Source organism: Neofelis nebulosa, chromosome 5 (assembly GCF_028018385.1).
Source record: "Neofelis nebulosa isolate mNeoNeb1 chromosome 5, mNeoNeb1.pri, whole genome shotgun sequence".
Classification (NCBI taxonomy): domain Eukaryota; kingdom Metazoa; phylum Chordata; class Mammalia; order Carnivora; family Felidae; genus Neofelis; species Neofelis nebulosa.
Window position 1 is genome coordinate 63,189,271 of NC_080786.1, and position 22,765 is coordinate 63,212,035.

The 22,765-nt window shown below is 44.4% G+C and overlaps 1 protein-coding gene across 4 annotated transcripts in view; it reads left to right on the forward strand.

The window, feature by feature from the left end:
- The first annotated feature begins 5,713 nt into the window (after positions 1-5,713).
- Positions 5,714-22,765, forward strand: part of GPR160 (G protein-coupled receptor 160) — a 58,605-nt gene continuing 41,553 nt past the window's right edge. The window contains exons 1-3 of one of the 4 annotated variants that reach the window (XM_058730477.1): positions 5,714-5,969; positions 6,643-6,770; positions 7,008-7,204. The gene's annotated coding sequence lies outside the window, so the exon portion shown is untranslated. The remainder of the gene's footprint in view (positions 5,970-6,642; positions 6,771-7,007; positions 7,205-22,765) is intronic. The other 3 variants (XM_058730476.1, XM_058730478.1, XM_058730474.1) reach the window with 3 other exon arrangements.

Sequence of the window (22,765 nt, forward strand, 5' to 3'; positions counted from 1 at the left end):
GGTTAAATACTTGATGGGGATTACAAAGGACACTTGTCATGAGCACTGGGTATTGTATGTAAGTGATGAATCACTAAATTCTACACTTGAAACTAACATTACACCGTATGTCAACTAACTGGAATTTAAATAAAAATTGGAAGAAAATAAATAAATAAAAATAACGAACCTGTGATTCATTGAACCTATGATTCAAGAGCTTCAGGAAGACATATGAAAGATCAGAAAGGAAGTAAAATGGCATCAACCAGGAAAGAAATGAAATGACATTGAAACCATTTTGGAAATGAAAACCACAACAGAAGTGCTAAGAAGTAAAGATACGTTTGTAAAAAGAATCAATGACTTGGAAGATGGGCTTGAGAAAATATAGCAGTCAGAGGTAAAGGAAAGACAATGAGTCATGATAGGACGGGTGACCCAAAATATGGCACCCATCAACCTTTCTCAGAAAAATTACTTGCAAAATCTAGACAATCAAAGGACAGTTTAAGAGAAAGAGTTCAAGAATGGGAAAGACACTGCCTTAATGGGTCGCTGGTGAGAAAGGAATCATTTAAATACCAAACTAAGGTGAACAATAGCAAGAATTATCACAAGAATTATTACAATGTGTTGCAGGTTTGACATCATCAATGTAAACAATTAATCAGGTGTCCAAGAGAGCAAGTGGGGCATCAGGGCCCAGAGGCACCAGCAGTGAGGCATTCATCAGAGTATTTGGGCATTGTTTCTGTCTGCAGAAGTGCACTTGGCTCTCTGGTCTGCCCAGAGATTCTGTGAGCTTCCTTTTAAAAAATTTATTCTTCTGCTTAAATTAGATAGAGTAGATTCTGTTGTTTGTCAGAGAGACTTTGTCTGACAAGCCCTTCACATAGCATTTAAGAAAGACAAGTATGGGGGCTCCTGGGTGGCTCAGTCAGTTGGGTATCTGACTCTTGATTTTTGCTCAAATCTTGATCCCAGGGTCGTGGGATCAAGCCCTGCATTGGGCTCTGCGCTGACAGCATAGAGCCTGCTTGGGATTATCTTTCTCCCTCTCTCCCTGCCTCTACCCCACTGGTGCTCTCTGCCAAAAGAAATAAACATGTAAAAAAAAAAAGAAAGAAAGAAAGAGGGGCACCTGGGTGGTTCAGTCGATTAAGCATCCAACTCCTGGTTTTGGCTCAGGTCATGATCTCTTGGTTTCATGAGTTTGAGCCCTGAGTTGGGCTGTATGCTGGCAGCATGGAGCCTGCTTGGTATTCTCTCTCTCCCCTTCTCTCTCTGCCTCTTCCTAACTCATGCTATCTCTGTCTCTCTCAAAATAAATACATAAATAATAATTTAAAAATAAAAGAAAGACAAGTATGTGGTCACAGCAGTGAGTGTGAGGGGAAACTAGTGGTCAGTTGGTAGGAATGTTGTTCCAACCTTTTGAAAGGGCAATTTGGAGGGGTTGATTAAAATTCTAAACATAGGGGCGCCTGGGTGGCTCAGTCGGTTAAGTGGCCGACTTCGGCTCAGGTCATGATCTCGCGGTCCGTGAGTTCGAGCCCCGCGTCGGGCTCTGTGCTGACAGCTCAGAGTCCGGAGTCTGTTTCAGATTCTGTGTCTCCCTCTCTCTGACCCTCCCCCGCTCATGCTCTGTCTGTCTCAAAAATAAGTAAACATTAAAAAAAAAAAATTCTAAACATAAATCCCTGTGACCCAGAAATTACTCTTCTAGGAACCTATTTTACATACTTAAACACAACTTTCATTCACTCAACAAATCTATACTGAAAACTGCTAGTTGCTGGAGATCCTGCAATAAACGAAACCAATCTCTACTCTCAAAAAAAAAAAAAAAATCCTTACCCTCTTGGAGTTCACATTCTGAGGCGGAAGAGTGGAGGGAAAACAGTAAAGAAGGTAAACACTTCAAAGATACAGTACGTTAGAAGGTGAAAAGTGCTAAGGGGAAAAGAGAATGCAAGAGAGGGAACCAGAAGGTATCAGGCACTTGGTAATTTGTGCTCAGGGAAGACACTCATATGAGTAAAGACTTGAAGGAGGTAGAATATCAAATCATATGGTATTTGGAAGAAGAGAGTTACAAAAAGAGATGGCAAGTGCAAAGGCCCTGTGGCAGAAGCGTACCTGGCACACAAATAATAGGCCACAAGGAAGCTAGTATGGCTGGAACAGAGTGGAATATGGAAGGAGACAGCTCAGAGAGGTAATGGCATTGGCGGGCAGACAGAACAGTTTTATAGGCCATTGTAAGGACTGGTTTTTCACTCTGAATGAGAAGGAGATCACTGGAAAGTTTTGAGCAGAGAGGGATAATATCTGACCTACGTTTTAACCTGACTATTCCAGCTACTGTGGTGTAGATGGATTGAGGGAGGGCAAGGGCAAACACAGGGAGCTGTTCAGGAGGCTATTCCAATAATACAATCAACAGGAGGGTAGTGGCTTGGAGTTGGTGGGGTGGGGAGGTAACAGTGGAGTGGGGAGACGTGGTTGGCTTACAGGAATTGGCCAAAGCATAGGGACAAAGATGTTCAAGGCAATGTTGTCTGTAATTGAGAGAAACTAAAAATAACCTAAATGTCTAGTAATAGAAGGCAGGTTAAATTAGGCAAGTTAAATTATGGTACTTTTTTTTTTTTTTACTTAAAAACTGCAGTTGAAAGCATGTATATTTTTTAAACTAAAAATCTAAGTAATACTAATTTTTATATTTTATTTTATTTTATTTTTGAGAGAGAGAGAGAGACAGAGTGAGAGCCAAGGAGGGAAGAGAGAGAGAGACATATGCAATCCGAAGTAGACTCCAGGCTCCAAGCCATCAGCACCGAGCCCGATGTGGGGCTCGAACCCACGAACTATGAGATCATGACCTGAGCCAAAGTTAGATGCTTAACCAACTTGAGCCACCCAGGCTGCCCATGAGTAATGCCAATTTTTAATGTTATTCAATTTCCGCAAAGAGGGATATGAGGTGGTTTCAACAAAACCATGTTTTTGGACCATGAAAACATCTTGTTTGGTAATTAAAAATACAAACCTAGAAGCATTGAAAATAGAGTTTCTTATTTTAAAAAGATTCAAACAGAAATATGCACTTGCATTTGTTAACCTACGGTACCAGTAATTCATGACTATTTGCTACAAAGCACATAATTCTATTCTTTTACTTTTTTTTAATTTTTCATTTATTTTAAGTAAACTTTATGTCTAAAGTGGGCTTGAACTCATGACCCTGAGATCAAGAGTGGCATGCTCTACTGACTGAACCAGCCAGATGCCCCTCTATTCTTTTTTTAAAAACAACTTTTGGTACAGCAGATATAATCTAGAAATTGAGGAAACAAGATTGAAACTTTAAGATTGACTTTGTTCCAAAGCATCTAAGACAAGAATAGGCAAAAATATTTGTCTAGGGGTGAAATTGGAAAGTGGATATGCGATTCTGAATCACCATGAGGCTAGGTATCCATCTGGTGGAGGCCAGGAACTCTATCAATGATCATTTATTAGTCACACACCATATGCCAAGTACTGTGCCTTGTGCTTTTATGATAATTTCTAATTTTACAATACATAATCTAGGTTCACAAATTTGCCCAAAGTCATTAGGTAAAAAAAAAGAAGAAGAAGAAGGGCTGAAATTCATACTTGGATTGTTGCATTGTCTCATACCAAAACCCATTCTCTTTCGGCTATAATACTCTATATCAGGTAGGGTATCAATCAGGATTTCTTTCTGAGGCTTTTCTTTGGAAGGAATAATGTATCCATTAGGACTGTATTCAATTGCTTGTAACTATTCAATTGCTTGTAACAAAACCTGACCGAGAGTGCGTAAAACGAGTAAGGGAATTATTCTTCTCATGTCTTAAGTACTGCTCCTCCTTTTTCTGGTGTGTTGTTCTGTGGCCACAAATCGGCTGCACCCCCTCCAACTTCACAACCACCTCACGGCCGGAGGCAAACAGGAGGAACTCTGTGACAACTGCGCAACGGTCCTAAACAGTAAACTCCTCAGGACTCGCTAGGAGACTTCCTCCTACATCTCATTGGCCAGAGTTGAGCCACGTGACTGCTCCGCAAGGCCCGCTGGGAAGATCAGCACTTTTCGCTCCACTTACTGCCTCCCTGACCGAACTCTGCGTGCTCTTAGGAAAGTAGGAGAAATGGGTATTAAGAAGGCAGTGAGCAATGACGGCCCCATGAAGAATATCGGACAGAACAAGGATGTTGGGGGAGGAACAGCGACCTCAGAAGTGCTGCTGGATCTAGTGGATTCCAGGGGCTCTGGGCAACTCTGTTGATGAGTTTTCGTGCAAGAGAGGCAAGGAAATGTTCTGAGCAGCCTTGGGCTCAGCTTCAATTCTGTTATTATGGAAGGAGAGAATAGATATTGGGGAGCAACCAAGGGCTCTGCCTCAGTCCCGCCACAGGCCCCTGAGACAGGGTTCCCCTTGGGAAGGGGTCTGATGTGCACAGTCGTGTGCTCCGGAATCATTTCTAGGCAGGAGGGGTCTGGGGCAGTTAACTCAGGCTTTGGGGGATGGAGGGAGAGCAGTAGGCACTCGAGGATACTTGGGGTTGCTGGGAGCGTCTGAAGACAAATTCGGTCTCCTGGATTGGCTGGAAAGTGCCAGTAATAGTGCGGCTAGCCCCTCAAAGTCACCTCTTCCCAGCCCTGTCACTAGCAAGTCTTCATTTTCCTCTTGGATGAGTAATAACCCTACCTTGTAGGGTCGGTGCGAGCTTAGTTTGACGTGATGCTTGTCCACCTCCTGTTTTATATACACTCCATAGACGGCGGCTGTTATTTTTGAGAGGAACATAATCTGGTCCCCTCACGCTCGCTGCTCGACCTCAGCTCACATCCTTTCCTTCTCAGCTATGCTGAGTCACATGCCTTTTCTCTATCAGAACGTGCACACCCTGCCCAGCTTTCTGCTTCTGGCTTTGCTCACGGTGACATCTCGGCTGAAACACTTCACATCCTGGTGAATCCTATGGTCCTTTACTACACCAGCTCACCTCCAGGAATTCTCTGGGGAAGTCCTCAGTTCCAGTAGCTTCGCACACTTAAACTTCTGCCAAGGCTCGGTTCTTATTGCACCCTCTGGCGGGCGTTTACTAGATTCCTCGTAGAGCCAGTCCAGGCTTTCTGAGGGGTTAAAAAAGGCCCAGGCCACTCCCCTTGTTCAAGGTTCTGCATGAAAAGGAGGAGGAAATTGTGCCACATTTTAAATGTTTAGACGACTGGGAACTTGTAGGTGTTCAACAAATACTTGTTGAATAAATACAATATTTTAGCACCGTTGTTGATAAAAAAGAAAAAGACAATGCAATGTGATTGTGCTATTTGCAAATGTGCTATTTGCAGTTTATATAAAACTGTGAATTCAGAGTGCACTGCAGGCTTTGCTTAGTGGCATGCATATTTCAGGTTCTGTCACCCTGCGTGTACCTTCATCTGGAGACAACTGCCAATGGCCCTGCCCACCCTACTGGGGACGTAGATTCTCCTTGGGTTGGGGCTGGGGCTGAGGCTGGGGCTTCAACGCCTGGTACACGGCAGGGGATGTCACCAAGCGGCGAGTGGCTGCAGCTCTCCCCTTTCTCTACCCCTCTCCCAAGGATCCGGGGTGGCGGCTTCCATCGTTTGTCGCCGCCCCACCGGCAGGCGGCGCCCCTCCGGCCAGCCTCCCGGCGGGGTCGCGACGGGGCGTGCGTGTTTAAAGTCGGCCCCCCGCGGACGCCCGCGCTTCCTGGCGCCAGGCGGCTAGCCGGCCGCAGCTGGGGCTTCGGGCCGGACTCGCTGCCCCCGCCCTCCTCCTTTGAGCGCTCGGGGCGGAGCCGGGCGGGCGCGCGGGGCTCCCGCCCCTCTCTCGGCGGTCACCTGGGGCTGGGCGCAGCAGGTGTCTGGTCTGGCACCCAGCGCCGGGAACGCGGAGCGCAAGCCGGAAACCGCTGCACTTCGGGTGAGTGCGGGGGCCGGCGCCCGGCGGTTCGCACCTGCTTGCTCGCCCCGGGGTCCAGAGTGGTCAGCGGCGCCCGCGTTTTCTCCGGCGCGCGTTGTTCGCGTCGAGGAAGGAGACGAATTTCTCTTACAGGGATTCAGAAGCCGGGGTTTACTACTTAAGAGATCCTGGAGTGGGGCGGAGGGCCCTTGGCGGAAAGCTGCAGACGCCCGAGCCTGACCGCTTCGGATTGGGGGTTATCGCGTAGCCTTCGCGCCGGCGGTCTGTAGTGGGTTTCTGGTCCGGGGTCCGTGGCTTGGGTTGGCCAGACATTCGCACCCCTTTTCCAGTGGAGATAGCTTTTAAACATAACATAGGTGATGTAGAAATGGTCTATGTAATTTTCCTCTCCTGGCACCCAGAGGTGGATGTAATCAGTCACGTACACAGACGCACGTGTGTTCGTTGGGGCGGACCCCGCGTCTCCTCTCTTGGCCCTTCCGCGTTGGGGACCGTGCCCCCGCGCGCGCCGGCACAGAGATTAAGCCCCGAGATTTTTCAGGGCTGTTTGTTCTACGAGACCGTGGTACCCTGGTTCGTTCCTCTTTCCTGGCTGGCTCAGAATTCCTTCTAGATAACCTGGGGCTGCTCTCCGGAACTCGTCATCTGAAGCTCCTTTTTCTCACCTGGGCAGGTGGCCCTGGGAGGCGGCGGCCGGGGCCAACCCCCGAATTCCGGAGGCGACCGCCAGGACCTAGCCCGTGGAGGAAGGTCCTGCGAGGAAACCGGCTCGCTCCGCCCCACCTTTTGCAAAAGACTCGGGTAAGGCTGGGATATGCTCTAACCTCATAAATAAACCCACACGGATCAGAATTGCAAAGGACGCGTGCTTCACTGGCCGTGAGGATTGCTAATCGCTTCAGGTCAAATCGTTTCGCTTGTGCTTCTCAGATTTTTTTTTTTTCTAAACGTATTTAATTACAAAAATGACTGCTTAACATACGTGTCTGACGTTTTTTAAACAAGCCTTTAAGACCGGAGTCTCTGTGGTATCCCCAGAGTTGAATCATTGGGAATTTGCCACTAGGGATCAGCGCGGCTGCCGTGAGAATCACGGGGAAGGGGGAACCTGCGGTTTAAACACTGTTGAAGAGACGTGACACAGCAGTGCAGTCCGTCTGCGAACGTTGGTTGGATTCTGATTCGAAGGGGAAAAAGTTCATGAAACATTGAGCCAATAAAAGAAATGTGTACTGGTTAGTTGATCGTACTATAAAGTAAATATTAGTTTTGTTTAGTTATTTTTGGTAATGGTGTTAGGATTGTGGTTGTTAAAAAAAAAAACCTTTAAAAATACATACTGAAGTTGAAATATAGGTGGAGGGTTTGCTTCAAAATAAACCACTTTGGGGCAACACTGCTAGTGGAAAAGTGAGGGGGGAGCTCCAAAGGAGATTGGCTGTGAGTTGTTAATAGTTGAAGCGGGATGAAGGGTGGGGTATGGAATTCCTTACACTATTGTCTGTACTTTCCTGTGTTTGGCATTTTCCTTTAAAAGTAACACCACCACCACTGCCAGCGGAGCGTTTGTTTGTTTGTTTGTTTGTTTGTTTTCCTGACGCTAGGTTTGGAGGGCACCACCAGTGAGTGTTTCTAGAAGAGATTCAAGGCCTTCCACAGACCCTCACTCTTTGTAAATCGGGTGTAAAACCTGCCTCTTCAGACTCCTAAAACTTCTTTTTCTCCCTCGTGGGGTGGTGCTTTATTTTGCTCAGAAGGCATAGGGTGTTTGCTGAGTGCGACAGAGCTGAGGGGATCAAGTTGATGCAGGTGGATGCTGGGTCAGCCCTTTTGATACAAAGGGTATTAGCAAGCCTAGGGGTTGAGTTGTGTCCAGACAGACAGGTTGTGTAAAATGTGGTAGCAGTTTTTCTGAGCTGCCCAAATCCTTTCCAAGTTATGCACATCAAGAAACAGCTCAGAGTAGTAAACACAGTACTTATCCATTTAAGATTCGTGTATACTTTTGGAAGCATGGTATATACATCAGTAAAGAGTGTACATTATAAAAACAAATCACTAGGTAAGTGGAGGTCTACTTATTGCCTGAAAGAGATCTTAACCTATTTGTATTGCCATTTTCACCTTGTTTGCCCCAGGCATTATGACTTGAAAGTGTTTAGCAAAGAAGCAACCCCTAAAACATTCTGTGGTGTTCTGTTTCCTTTACCAGAACCTTGCTTTGAAGAAGGGGCTGGGTGGGAGGAGTAATATCTGTATATTCATCCAACTTGCTCATTTTTTTCCTCTAGATTTATTATACAATTCCTGCTCATTCTGTCATGCTTGATTGGTAATTTGGAAACATGGCAATTGCATGAGGGAGATTTTAAAGTTTGGGGTGGGGAGAGGCATACTCCTGAAAGGTAAAAATCCTTAGTAGCTTCAGCGGAACTGATTTTAATGCCTCTTTGCTTTTAAGAGAAAACCTGTCCATAATAGTTGAAAGTTGAAGTGTTGGTGCTCCTGGGTGGCTTAGTCAGTTGGGCGTCTGATTTCTGCTCAGGTCATGATCCCACGATTCGTGGGTTCGAGCCCCCCATTGGGTTCTATGCTGACAGCTCAGAGCCTGGACCCTGCTTCGGATTCTGTGTCTCCCTCTCTCTCTGTCTCTTTCCCCTTCACGCTCTGTCTCTCTCTCAGAAGTAAATAAAAATTAAAAAAAAAAAAAAGTTGAAATGTTAGATCAGGCCCCTCAGCCTAGACCTTGCTGGTGTAGTCCCATTCGTGTAAAAGAAGTTGTAAAGATACTTTAAGTCAGTCAGTTGAGGAAATGCCAAAGCATGTCCCACTTTTGTCAAAGGGTGTGGAAAATAAGAGAATTGACAAAAATCCCCGTGCCTTTGGAAAATGTCATAGTGATGGTACTTCAATGAATGTGTGGCCTGTGGCTCAGTTTTCTTTGTGTGAGGAAAAGAAATATTGCAGCTGTTAAGTGACTTGACTTTCTTCCTCGGTTGTCTAAAACAAGGTGTGGAGAGAGAAAACAGACTTGCTGGGCCCTTATGTGACCAGGCAGTGACCTAATGTTTCCTCACCTCTGTGTAAGGATGGTGGGACTGGACCCTGGGGAGTTGATTGCTAATCGCTGTTTTAAAGAAATTACCACAACTGTGACTCCATCTTCTCCCCACATCGCCTTATGGAAGGGGATAAACACATTTAGGAAAGCAGATTGCTGCTTTGTTGGCCTCGAAATGAGAGGAAAGGGTGTTGGCAATCAAGCCGATCATACTTTTCTAAGTTGTAAGCACCCTGCTTTTATCTGCATCACTTCATCCCATCCTGTGAGGTAGAGCCTCAGTGCTGGATGATTATTCTAGTTTCTAACAGATGAAAACCATGAAATCTGAAGAAGTTAAGATTAGGCTAAATCGTTTCTTTAGAGTTACAGGGGAAGGAAATTTGACATTTATGAAGAGTTCATGGTAGTCTTCGCACACACGTTTTTAATTCTCACAAGTCTCCCATCAGCCCATTTTGCAGATGGCATGGCAGCTAAGTAAGGTTAATGATGGACTTGAAGTCTTGCAGCTAATAAAAGCAGAGCCAGGATTCAAACTCAAATCTGTTGGGTCTTCGCGTGGATTCTCCAGCCCCTCCGCTGTCCATACTGCCTTTTGCAGACAGCTGAGCTACACACCCAAGAGTTGGTTAGTCAGTCTAGGCGAACTGTCTTTTGACTATATTCAACTGCCTTGGTTACAGACGGGGTCTGGGCCACATGCAACCAACAGAAGTTTTATCGGGACAGCAGAAAGTCAAAACAAAACAAAAAACAACAACCAAAAAACCACCGAACCAGTGTTGAAAATTTGAAGATTTCACATGTGCTGCCCCCAGGAATTCCCGAAGGCGGTTCTAGAGCAGAGTTGTGCCCCCCTGTTCCCCTGGCCTCCGCTACTCTCTGAAGTGTCCTCCGCTTTGAGACTGGCTCTGTCACACTCACAATGTTGTTTCTTCTACAGTGAGCAGTCTTTTTATGCATCTGTCCAAAAAGGGATAACAAAAATAGGTTCAGAAGCTCTTGTCCCAAGAAAATTGGGAAAGCGCATATTCACCTGAGGGAATGAAGAGTCTTGTTTTCTCTGCAGTGTTTCTATGTCAGAAAGATACAGGCTATGTCATCATTTCCCCCACACCCTGCCTGCTGTGCTTATTACACAGAACTTGAGAGTTTCCTACCCCTGCTATACAACCCAGATGGAGTGATGTGTGGGCAAGACACAGAGGAAAGGGGTACCCCCAATACCCAAACCACTAACTCTCTGTGAGTGGGAATATGGGTCTTGTGCACCAGGGTGTTCCGTGGGGAGAGGGCGCCAGCAAGCCCTCCCTCTAAGCAGCCTGACACTGGGACCCGTGTGGATCCTCCAGCTCGTGCGTTGGCTCTCCATAGCCGCTCTGAGGGTTCCCAGGACTTGCAGGGGTGCTCCCCACTCTCCCATCACTGCCCACCGGTCTGCAGCCAGTGACAGGTCCGCTCCTACCCACTGCTTAGGCATAGCCCCATCTGAAGCCTCTGCAGGAATGAGGAACTGAGGTGCCCACAGTCCAGCCTTTGAGAGATTCCTGTGAGGCAAGTTGAAGGATGGCCTGATTTCCTCATCTTGAAACTTTCAGTTAAGGGTCATGGAACAGATGTTCTCACCTCTGTTCATATCTGGAGTTTTATTACAGTTGAAGCTTCCTTTCTGATCTTTGTTTCCTTCCCCTGAATTCTGAATGTTCATAGATCTGGGGTGTGGGCAGGGGGCGGGTAGAAAAGAGAAAAATACCCTAAATGAAACCCCGTTGGAGTGGTTTTGAGGAAATGTCAGGTGATGTTTTGAGGCCTTTGTTACTAGAACTGTCAATGTAGGCATGTACTTACCCTAGCATGATAAGAAAGAAGGATGGAGGGCTGCAAGTAGAATGTCTTGTTTAGTTGAAAGTAAGTTGAGAGACTGAGCTGTGTGGGAAATGCTAGAACAGCTGGTTGATTGGATCTTTTCCGGAGAACTCGGATCCAGGTTTGTGGGTGCCTGCTCCCTCAGATAGGTGATTACTAAGGCCCTTGCCAACTGACAGATGGCATGGGAAAGCGGGTTGATTGCCTACTGGCCAGACCAAACAGAGGTGAGGCCGTGCGATCCTGAGTGTGGACTATCACGAGATCACTGTATTATTTCCGGTTCTTCTGCTACCTAGCTGTGTGTCCTTGACCTACTTTTTTCAAACCACTCTGAGCCCCAGTTTTCTCCTGTGTAAAATAATAATACCCATCTTGTAGGGCTGTGTGTATTCCGTGGCCCATCAGGTGTTATGGAATAAGGATTCACCATGGGTCAGCTCTTACTGTTGTTGGTAGGGCTTGCCTCCTTCAATTTTGCTTTTATTTGTAGGACTTTCCCCCATAGTTTTAGAAGGCAGGCTATAGGTTCCCAGCTCTGATCTCCCTGTTTTCAGAGTGAGCCAAGAGCTGCCCATCTGAGCAGCCTCATGGCCTTAGAGAAATGTTCTACAGGACAAACCCTAACAGGGTGTTTGGTGTAGCCACAGCTTTGCAATTGATGAAGAGAGCTAGGCCTGAGCCCATGGCTGTGAACCCTGAGCTTTGGCTCTGTTGTTGGGGGATTAAAATCTGCACAGACTCTGGAAAAGAGACGGACTCTCCTGGCATTCTGTGTGGGTGCAGACCCGTCCTGTTGTAGAAGAACAGGCTGATGTCAGCGTGGAATAGGGAGATGCAGGAGTCCCAGCCCCACCTCTGCCACTGCTTTGTGGGGGCTCGTGGCAGACAGAGCACTCTGCGGCCAGTGCCTCGCTGTCAGCTGGGGATGAGCGTTCCTCGCAGGAGTGTTGTGAGAGGCTAACAAAAATTTTGTGAAATCCTGACACAGGTACAGTGACATACTGTGTCCCACTTGCCCCATGTTAGCAGTGAGATCATAGAGCTGGTAGACCAGCAGGTTTACCTTTTAACCTGGAGAAGTAATTAAGAGGCTATTAATTTTTACATAGCATTTTGTAGTTTTAAAAAAAGAGCTAATTTGATCATCGACCAGTGATGCAGGTTTATGTATTTGTATTTGTTTCTGTTGCCTTTTGTTGCCTATCAGGAGAGGGACACAAGTGAAGTGAGGTTCAGGCCAGAAATGAACCCAGAAATGGGAACAAGGCAAAGGCTGTTCATTTTGCTTTATTAGAGAAGGTAAACATGAGTTTGTATTCCTTATGCCCTTAAGGAATCCTGAGGAGCCTGATATCCTGGGGAGGGAAAGGGAGAGATTGATGGGGTGGTCCTGAGAAGCAGAAAACATCCATTCTGTACAGGGAGGCTGAATGGAGGGGTGGCCAGCACCCCCAAATCAGCCAAGACAGAGGTTGCTCCTGTTGACAGCTTCTGCCCAGACCTGTTCGTGGAAGTGCTAGCTGGGGGTCAGGGAGAAAGGTAGTGGGCGGATGGTCTCCTTCCTCCTGCCCCTTGTCCAGACTTGTCGGCTCTGCACTCCAACCTGCCCTCGTTAACCCATTGCCTTTCTCCTTGTTTCTCTTATTCCACTCCCAGCCGGGTGGTCCAGTGAGCCCTCTTACAGCCTCGCGCTCCCACCCCATCCCCCAACTAATAGGCTCCCAAGCCTGCTCCCTGTGATGAGGTTTTTGGGGTGACCATGGGGTTCGTGGGGTCCAGAGCGATGACCAAGAAAGAATTCTTGAAGACATCTTTGCAAAAAGGTGATTTTATTGAAGCACAGGAACAGGACCAGAGGGCAGGAAGAGCTGCCCCGGGGCCATGAGGAGAGACTGGTTACATACTACCGTGTTGGGGGAGACAAAGTTCTGGGGAAGTTTCCAGTGAGATTTTCATACGCTAAAGAAGACTCACAGGATACTGGAGGCCTTGGCTAGTGTCAAGCTAAGGTGGTTTTTCCCTCTACAAAGCATTAGCATTAAGACAGTAGGGACTTCCTGGAGGAACATTTTACTCTGCTAGCCTCAAGTATTTGTCAATGGACTGCAGGTTATAAGGAAATTTAGTTCGATCTGCCATTTCCTTCTGCCTTTGTTTCCCACATCACTATGGAGGGGTGATGGAGACTTAGGTCCTGCGGGACTATGATCTCTATCAGTTAACCATTTGTTTTCCACCTTCCCTTTGTTCTTGGGCCACCAGGAGTGCCCGAGGAATACCACACATACTCCACCTGGTGGGGGGGGGGGGGGGACGGGCAGTGTTTGTGGCCTGTTAGCTTGCCTTATGCTCCCTCATCACCTGTAACCAGCCCTTGAATGGGTTTCTCTCTGCTGCCGCCTCCATTTTCCATTGGTATCCTTGCATCCATGATCGTAATCACATGCAAGCTCCTTCCTGTCAATTTTCTTTTATTCTGGAAAGGAGAAAGGAAAAAAAAAATCTTCTATTACCCCACTATTCAAGGACCCAAAGAACGTTTTGGTGTATTTCTTGCCAGTTTTGTTGCATTTTACTATTTGCTTTTTAAAAAAATAATTTTAACATTTTATAAACATTTAATTCATTTTATGTTAGCATTTAAACAAAGTTCTCATACCGTGATTAAAATTTATCGTTCCATTTTCATGTGATTATAAATATTATAAATATTATTTGTAATAATTGCGTGCTATTTCAGGCTTTTTTTTTTAAGCCATCCTCTTAATATTAGAGAACTAGGTGGTTGCTTATTTTTTGGTATTGTAAATCATTCCAAGTTGCATTACATAAACCTGTGATTCTGTGATATAATAAGAAATAAATATATTTGGCCTTCATCCAAGGTTCTGGTACCAAGCTCCTGGTGAGGGGAGTGTCTTTTGTTATTCAGAATAAGTACCTTTCCATTACACTCAAATTTATGCTAATGAGGCAACTCTAAGGGCTGGTTGCCAGGGGAGCCAACCATGTGATTAGAGGGGTGGGACTTTCAGCACCGTCCCCATCCCCTTCCCCTGAGCCCCCCCCCCCCCAGGGGGCTGGAGATCATCTTAATAACTAATGGCCAGCTATTTAATCAGTCATGCCTATGTAATGGAGGTTGGTGATCCATCAAGATGCTGGGAGGGTGATGTGCCCGGAGTGGGCACAGAAGCTCTGCACCCTTTCCCTGTACCTTGCTCTGTGCATCTCTTCCAATTGGCTGTTCCTGAATTGTATCCCTTATAATAAACCAGTAATAGTAAAGTGTTGGTCTTAGTTCCAAGAGCTGTTAACAAGCCTGAGGAGGGGGATGTAGGCACTCCCAATTTTTAACTTGGTAGACGTGTAGGTGACAACCTGGCCTTGTGGCTGGCTGGCATCTGAAGTGGGAAGCAGCCTTCTTGTGGGGCTGAGCCCTCACCCTGTGTGGCCTCCGCTAACTCTGGGTGGTGTCAGATCTGCTTGGTGTGGAAAACCTCACAAGTTTGGTGGTAAGACGTGTTATGTGTGGGGACAGTGCTTTTTACCTTCTGATTCCATTTCACATTATTTGGAATGGACTCCTGTAAGAATAATTACCGAGTCCCAGGTTTTGAATAGTGAGTTTTCTTTCTGATTACAAAAGCAATGAATTTTCATTGCGAAGGATCCATTGAGTGTAGGGGGTGTAAAAAGTAAATGCGCCCATCCCGTGACCAACCAGAAAGTCACTGTTGGTGTAGTTTGTCCTGCAGGATGTGTGCATCCACAGTTTTGCTTGTCCACGTGTGGCCCATGGACAGCAGCCTGGACATCGCCTGGGAACTTGTTAGGAATGGAGAATCTCTGGTCCGTGCCAGACATTGAATCAGGATCCATTTTTTAACAAGACCCACATTCAAGTTTGAGAAGTGTTGGTTTACAAGGCCGTGATCCTACCAATCACAGGGTTCTGGCATTGATTAACTCTGATCTGTGTATATACATACGTTTTTCCTATTCACCCAGTATTGAGATGGTACTCTCTACCACTGGTTTTCAGCCTCCCAACCCCCCTGCCCTAAGACCATCTGAGGACAAGAGCCCACTCCCCTCAGTAACACGGATTCCAGGATCAGCAGAATCTCTGGGAAGCAGGGGGAATACCACGATGCTCCCCTGTGAGAAGCCCTGATATATATAGCTTTTAGCTTGCTTCTATCATTGAACATCATATTGTCAGCATTTTCTAATACTCTTTCCTGCAAAGCTTGTCTTTCATGTCTGCAGATAGTGTGACTATCATAATTCATCTGACTACTTCCCTGCTTTAGGCATTTAAGTTTTTTTGATTCTTTTGAGGGAAGAGAGTCTTCTGTAGGCTATTATAAGTATGCCCTAGTGAGCTGCTCATACAGTACTTCCTTCCTTCAACTCTGATTATTTCCTTATGATAAATCCCTGGAGTGGAGATAACTGGGTCAAAAGCCACGAACATTTTAAACCTCTTTAAATCTACCAGGAGTGTAGGAAGTACCCTGACACCGAACCATTCTGCGCAGTGGTTAGTGTGGTCTGTAGACAGACTCTCTGGGGAGCAGAGGTCATGGCTCATTCAGCATCACCCCTGCAGGCCTGGCTTAGAGCAGACTCTAGGTTATGACTCTAAGGGGGGTTGGGAGAGTGGAAGGGAAGTTACTGGAAGGGTGGTGGCTTCCTGTGGTGGTGGCCTTCCCTTCCTCCTAGCCTGAGGCTTGAGTTGTAAGAGATGCCACTGAGCTGGCCACAGCTCCAGGTCTATCTTACAGTGGTAAGGGGCAGGGTGGGGGGGTGGGCTGTGTGTGTGTGTACATACATACGTACCTGTAGTTGAGGCCTGACTCTGTTGGACTTGACTGGCCCTTGACTTGGTTTTGCTTCCTAAGTCTCAGACTATTAGGCTAACACTTTTTCTTCCCATGACTAGACCAAGAAACTCACATTAAGCAAACATTCTGAGAGGTACACTATGATTCTGACATAAAGAAAAAGTGAAATATCAGCATTGTAATTGAGTTGCAATTTGGACTTGGATGCCTGGAAAATATTTTTGGCCTTCCATAAATATTTTTGGAGTGAATGAATGAATGAATGTACAAAGAATAAATGAGTCTGATTCTGTTTCCATAACATACAGAAGTTGAATATATATGTGTGTATCATATGACATAATTAAAGCATTTAAAAATGAGTATTGTTGGGGCGCCTGGGTGGCTCAGTCGGTTGAGCGGCCGACTTCGGCTCAGGTCATGATCTCACGGTCCGTGAGTTCAAGCCCTGCGTCGGGCTCTGTGCTGACAGCTCAGAGCCTGGAGCCTATTTCAGATTCTGTGTCTCCCTCTCTCTGACCCTCCCCCGTTCATGCTCGGTCTCTCTCTGTCTCAAAAATAAATAAAACATTAAAAAATATATATAAAAAAAATGAGTATTGAATCATTAGCCACTCATTTTTATTAACTATTTGACATGTTATGGTTTCCGAATAGACACACACATAACCATACCATCTGGAAATAAGTGTGATTGATTGATTCAGAGTTTGTCTAATAGTAAAGTTTTTATAGAGTTTTGGGAGGAATTTTTAATCATTTAAAAGTTTATTGAGGTACATAAGTAAAATTCTAAGTGTTGTGTTTTGATCAGTGTATGCACCCATATAAACATCCCAGTCAAGATCCAGAATATTTTCATGCTCCAGAAAGTTCTCTCATGCCCCTTTGCAGTCAATCTCCCTACCCTAGAGGCAACTGCTGTCCTGATTTCTAGTGCCATACATGAGCATTGCCTGTTCTTTTTTCTTTTTTTAAGTTTTTTAAAATTTATTTTTGAGAAAGAGACAGTGTGAGTGGGGGAGGGGCAAAGTGCGAGACACAGAATCTGAAGCAGGCTCTAGGCTCTGAGCTGTTAGCACAGAGCCCGATGTGGGGCTAGAACTTGTGAAACACGAGATGGTGACCTGAGCTAAAGTTGAACGCCTAACCGACTAAGCCACCCAGGTGCCCTGACTTTGCCTGTTCTTGAACTTCGCATATATGAAACATAATTTACATTATATACAAATATAATATTTGTAAATGGAATAGTATACATTAGAACAAAACTGCCTTTTGTCAACAGGTTTTTGAGATTCATGCATATTTTGTTTCAGTAATTTGTTTCTTATTAATAACTAATACTCTTTTTTTCAATATACACAATTTTTCCATTCTCCTTGGAAGAGCATTTGGGTTGTTTCCAGTTTGAGGCCATTATGATGAATAAAGCTGCTATGAACAATCTTGTACAAATTTTTAAAACAAACTGTTTTAGGGGCGTGTAATTTACATGCCATAAAATCCATCCATCATAAGTGTACAGATCTATTATCTTTATAGACTTTTACACTCATTACCACATTCTAATCTTAGAACATTTCTGTCACTCCCAAGGTTTCTTCATGCCAGTTTACAGTCAGTCCTCTCCTCTAAGCCAGGACAGCCATTACTCTTTCTCTCTCTCGCCTTTTTTGGATATTTCCTAAAAATAGAATCCTAGAATATGTAGTTTTTTTGTGGCTTCTTCCACTTAGCATTGTAGTCTTGAGGTTCGTCCACGTTGCCACATCTGTTAATAGCTTGTCCCTTTGTATTGTTGATAGTATTCAATTTCATAGATATACCATATTTTGTTTATCCATTTACCAGTTGTTGGACATCTTAATTGTTTCCAGTTTGGGCCATTATAAATCATGTACAGGTGTTTGTGTGGACTTATGTTATTTTTCTTGGGTAGATTCTTAGGAGTGTAATTACTGGATCATATGGTAAGTTTAACCTTTTAAGAAACTGCCAAACTTTTCCCAGAAGTGGCTGTTACAATGTTAGAGTCTCACCATCAGTGTATGAGGGTTTTGATTTCTCTACATTCTCACCAACACTCAGTATTGTTAGTGGTTTTGACTATAGCCGTTCTAATGGATGTGTGGTGATAATATCATTGCAGTTTTTTTTTTTTTATGTTTATTTATCTTAGAGACAGCATGAGTAGAGGAGGTACGGAGAGAGAGGGAGACACAGAATCTGAAGCAGGCTACAGGCTCTGAGTTGTCAGCATAGAACCTGACACGGGGCTTGAACTCATGGACTGTGAGATCAGGACCTGAGCTGAAGTCAGATGCTTAACTGAATGAACCACCCAGGCAACCCTCTCATTGCAGTTTTTAATGTATGTTTCCCTAATGACTAATGATGTTGAGCACCTTTCCATGTGCTTGTCAGTCATTCATGTTATCTTCTTTGGTGAAATGTTTAGTTAAATCTTTTGCTCATTTTCGGGCACGTGGGTGGCTCAGTTGGTTAAGTGACTCTTGGTTTCAGCTCAGGTCATGATCCCAGGGTCATGGGGTCAGCCCCATGTCAGGCTCATTGCTGAGTGTGGAGCCTGCTTAAGATTCTCTCTCTTTCTCTCTCTCTCTGCCCCTCTCCCCTGCTCTCACACTCTCTTAAGAAAATCTTTTGCTCATTTTTAAAATTGGGTTGTCACTTATCTTAGTTTCAAAAAACTTTAAATATTTAAAATATTTAATAAAAATTCAGTTGTTTAAAGTCTTTTAAAAAGTCTTTTATCAGATATATGATTTGCAAATGTTTTCTCTGAATCCATGACTAATCTTTTTATTTTCTTAATGGTGCCTTTTAAATAAAAAAACTTAAATTTTGATGAAGTCTGTTACCTGTTTTTTTTTTCTTTTATGGTTTGTGCTTTTAATTAGGTATCTAAGAAATATTAACTAACCTCTTACAAGCCTTTTTTTTAATAGACTTAATCTTTTAAAGCAATTTTAGATTTATAGCAAACTTGAGCAGAAGGTACAATTGCCAAAGATTCCCAATATACCCCCATTTACCCATATACCTCCACACATGCATAGCCTCCCTGGTTACCAGCATTCCCATATCAGAGTGGTACATTTGTTGCCATTGTTGAACCTACATTGACACATTTATAATTGCCCCCAATCCACAGTTTACATTACAGTTCACTCTTGGTGGTATATATTCTGTGAGTGTTGACAAACCCATAAAGACATGTATTTACAGTTACAGTATTATACAGACTGATAGTAAAAATGCTCCGTGTTCTACCTGTTCCTTGCTCCCTCCTCTCTATCTCCTGGCAACCACTGATCTCCATAGTTCTGCCTGTTCCAGAATATCATGCACTTGGAATCATATAGTATGTAGCCTTTTTAGATCGACTTCTTTCACTTAACAGTATGCAGTTTTTCTCCATGTCTTTTCGTGACTTGATAGTTTTGCTTTGTTTTTTAAGCCCTGAATAATAAAGGTTTATCCAAGGACATTTTGGTTGCTTCCAAATTTTGGCAATTTGAGCAGTCTTTTGTGTGGACGTAAGTTTTCTTAAAAAAAAATTTTTTTTAATGTTTTATTTATTTTTGAGAGAGAGAGCGAGAGCGAGAGCGAGAGCGAGCCTGTGTGTCCATGAGTGGGGGAAGGGCAGAGAGAGAGAGGGAGACATGGAATCTGAAGCAGGCTCCGGGCTCCAGGCTCTAAGCTGTCATCACAGAATCCAACGCAGGGCCCAAACTAACGAACAGTGAGATCATGACCTGTTGATTAACACATATTTTGTATGTTATATGTATTATATACTGCATTCGTGCAGTAAAATAAGCTAGAGAAAAGAAAATGTTAAAATCATGAAAGAAAGTACATTTATAGTACTGTACTCTATTTATTGATAAACATAAGTTCCTGTTGTTTGCGTACAAGGTGAATCATCTGTGTGTCAGTACCTCCATCAGTATTGTCTTATATGGTAAAAACACTCTAGCTATTGTACGTATTACTAACACTAGATGTCAAAAATGAGGGGCGCCTGGGTGGCGCAGTCGGTTAAGCGTCCGACTTCAGCCAGGTCACGATCTCGCGGTCCGTGAGTTCGAGCCCCGCGTCAGGCTCTGGGCTGATGGCTCGGAGCCTGGAGCCTGTTTCCGATTCTGTGTCTCCCTCTCTCTCTGCCCCTCCCCCGTTCATGCTCTGTCTCTCTCTGTCCCAAAAATAAATAAAAAACGTTGAAAAAAAAAAAATTTAAAAAAAAAAAAAAATGAAAGGTAATGTGAAAAAGAAATTGTGTTTATTTACAGGTATAACGATCCATGCATTGATAACACAAAGAGGCAACAATATGATTGCTTTATGGTAGCTAGCCTATACACTAATGAATGAATCATTATAAATTTTTTTTGGCATACAGTATTATAGTCCTATTTGTATGACAGTGTTGAAAACATTGTTACATTTTTTTAAAAACCGCTTACCTGTAATGATAGGCTGATACATAATTTCTCCAATCAGGAGAGAAAGGGGCATGTTGTATGGTAGAGTTATTCTTTGAAAACAAACTTTAAAACAATAAGAAAAATAACACATTATTAATTTTATATTATCACTCAGCTTATGCCTATGTAGAGGAGGCTGTCTACAGCCTCGTTTTTCATACAAGTCTTGTACGCGATGTTTTACGTGATGAATACTTGGGTGGTGATGACGAGGATATAAAAATGTGTGATACAGTTCTTGCCATATAGTTATTAGATTTTTCACACGAAGACACTTTTTTCCCAAATACATATAACATAAGCTTATTAACTGGATGTCATGATGATTATTTACTGTTCATTAAGTGGAAGTAGACCATGATAAAGGTCTTCATCCTATCATTGTCACATTGAGTAGGACGAGGAACAAGAGGAAGGATTGGTCTTTCCTGTCTCGGGTGGCGGAGGTGGAAGAAATGGAAGGGGAGTCGGGAGACGCAGGCACACTTGGTGTAGCTTTATGGAAGTATATCATATTTTCTGTCTGATATTTCTTGCTTTTTCATTTCTCTACAGATGTTTCTATGTGGTACCAATCCTCCTACCACCAATTTGCTTTAGCTTTAGTTCTCGTATCCTAGAAGAGTCCACATCATAAAAGTAGAGAGCAGTCTTGAATAATCAGAACACTTCTGCCAGATTGTCTACTGTCCACTTATTTTCTGGCACTGCTTCTTTTTCTTCCTCCTTGACATTGGTTCGGAAGCACTCCAGTCATTTTCTGTTAATTCTGCAGTGCAGTGTCTGTTAGCTCTTCAAAATCCATATCTTGAAACTCTTTAGCCCCACCTTTTTTTTTTTTTTTGGCCATATCTGTAGTTTCTGTCTTTGGCTTTGTTGTAAATCCTGTGCAGACATGCTCAAACTGCATCTGGATGAAGTTTTCTCCAGCAGGAATTTGTTTCAGGCTTGATGGCATTTTCATGCTTTTTCTTTAACAATGATGGCATTTTCAATAGTGTAATCCTTCCAGACTTTCATGACGTTCTCTCCATCAGAGTTCTCTTCCATAGAGTACCGTGTGTAATGAGCCCTAAAGGTCCTTATGATCCCCTGATCTAGAGGTCGAATTAGACATGTTGTGTTTGGGGGCAAATAAGGGGCACTTTGATCCCTTGGTGTTGAACTCCTAGGGTTGTAAGTGACCGTGGGCACTGGCCAATATCAAAGGAACTTTAAAAGGGAATCCTTTATTGGCAAGGTACTTCCTGACTTCAGGGACAAAACATTAATGGAACTGATCCAGAAAAAGGGCTTTTGTTGCCCAGGCCTTCTTATTGCACAACCAAAAGACTGGCAGCTGGTGTTCATCTTTTCCCTCCAAGGCTTAGGGGTTAACAGCTTCATAGATATGGGCAGTCTTTATCATCTACCTGACTGCATCTACACAACAAGTAGCGTTAGCCCATTGCTTCCCGCCTTAAATCCTGGTTCCCACTTCTCTTCCTTGCTAGTAAATGTCCTTTGTAGCATGTTTTTTTTTTCCACAATAAGACACTTTTGTCTTCATTAGAAGCTTGTTCAGGGGCTGCCTTGGGTGGCTCAGTCAGTTAAGTGGTCCACTCTTCATTTCAGCTCAGGTCATGATCTCATGGTTGGTGAGTTTGAGCCCCACATCTGGCTCCACGCTGACATCCTGGAACCTGCTTGGGATTTTCCCTGTCTCTGCCCCTCCCAGGCTTGCACTGTCTCTGTCTCTCTCAAAGTAAATAAATAAACTTAAAAAAAAAAAAAAAAACTTGTTTAGGCAGATGGCCTTTCTCCCCAACATTTTTCTTTATGGTGTCGGGGAACTCATCTGCTGGCCATTGGTCTGCAGAGGCTACTTCTTTTATCTTGACATTTTTTTAAAGCCAAACCTCTTTCTAAAATTATCAGACCATCCTTTGCTGGCATTAAACTCTCCAACTTGAGATCTTTACCTTCCTTTTGCTTTCAGTTGTCATATATTTTTTTTTCTTGAATCTTTTTAGAGTCTGTACGTAAGCCTTTTTTATAGCAATGCTCTACCCACATGAAAGCTGCATTTTCAATACAAGATAAAAAGGCATTTTGCAAACAGTGTAAGATTTTGAACCTGCTGGTGTGACTTCACAAACTTCCCTCCCCTCCCCACTCCCCACTTCCCCTTCCCTCCCCTCCCCCTCCCCTCCCCCTCCCCTCCCCCACCCCTCCCCTCCCCTCCCCTCTCTGTCCCCTCCCCCACCCCTCCCCTCCCCACCTTTCCCTCCCCTCCCTCTCCCCTCCCCTCTCCTTTCCTCCCCTCCCCACCTTTCCCTCCCCTCCCTCTCCCCTCCCCTCTCCTTTCCTCCCCTCCCCACCTTTCCCTCCCCTCCCTCTCCCCTCCCCTCTCCTTTCCTCCCGTCTCCTTTCCTCCTGAATTCAGCCATCTTGACATGGTGAGCAGCCGCAGCTGCAGACCTCAGTCTCCAGTATGTATCAAGCAAGCCAGCTCATTCTTGC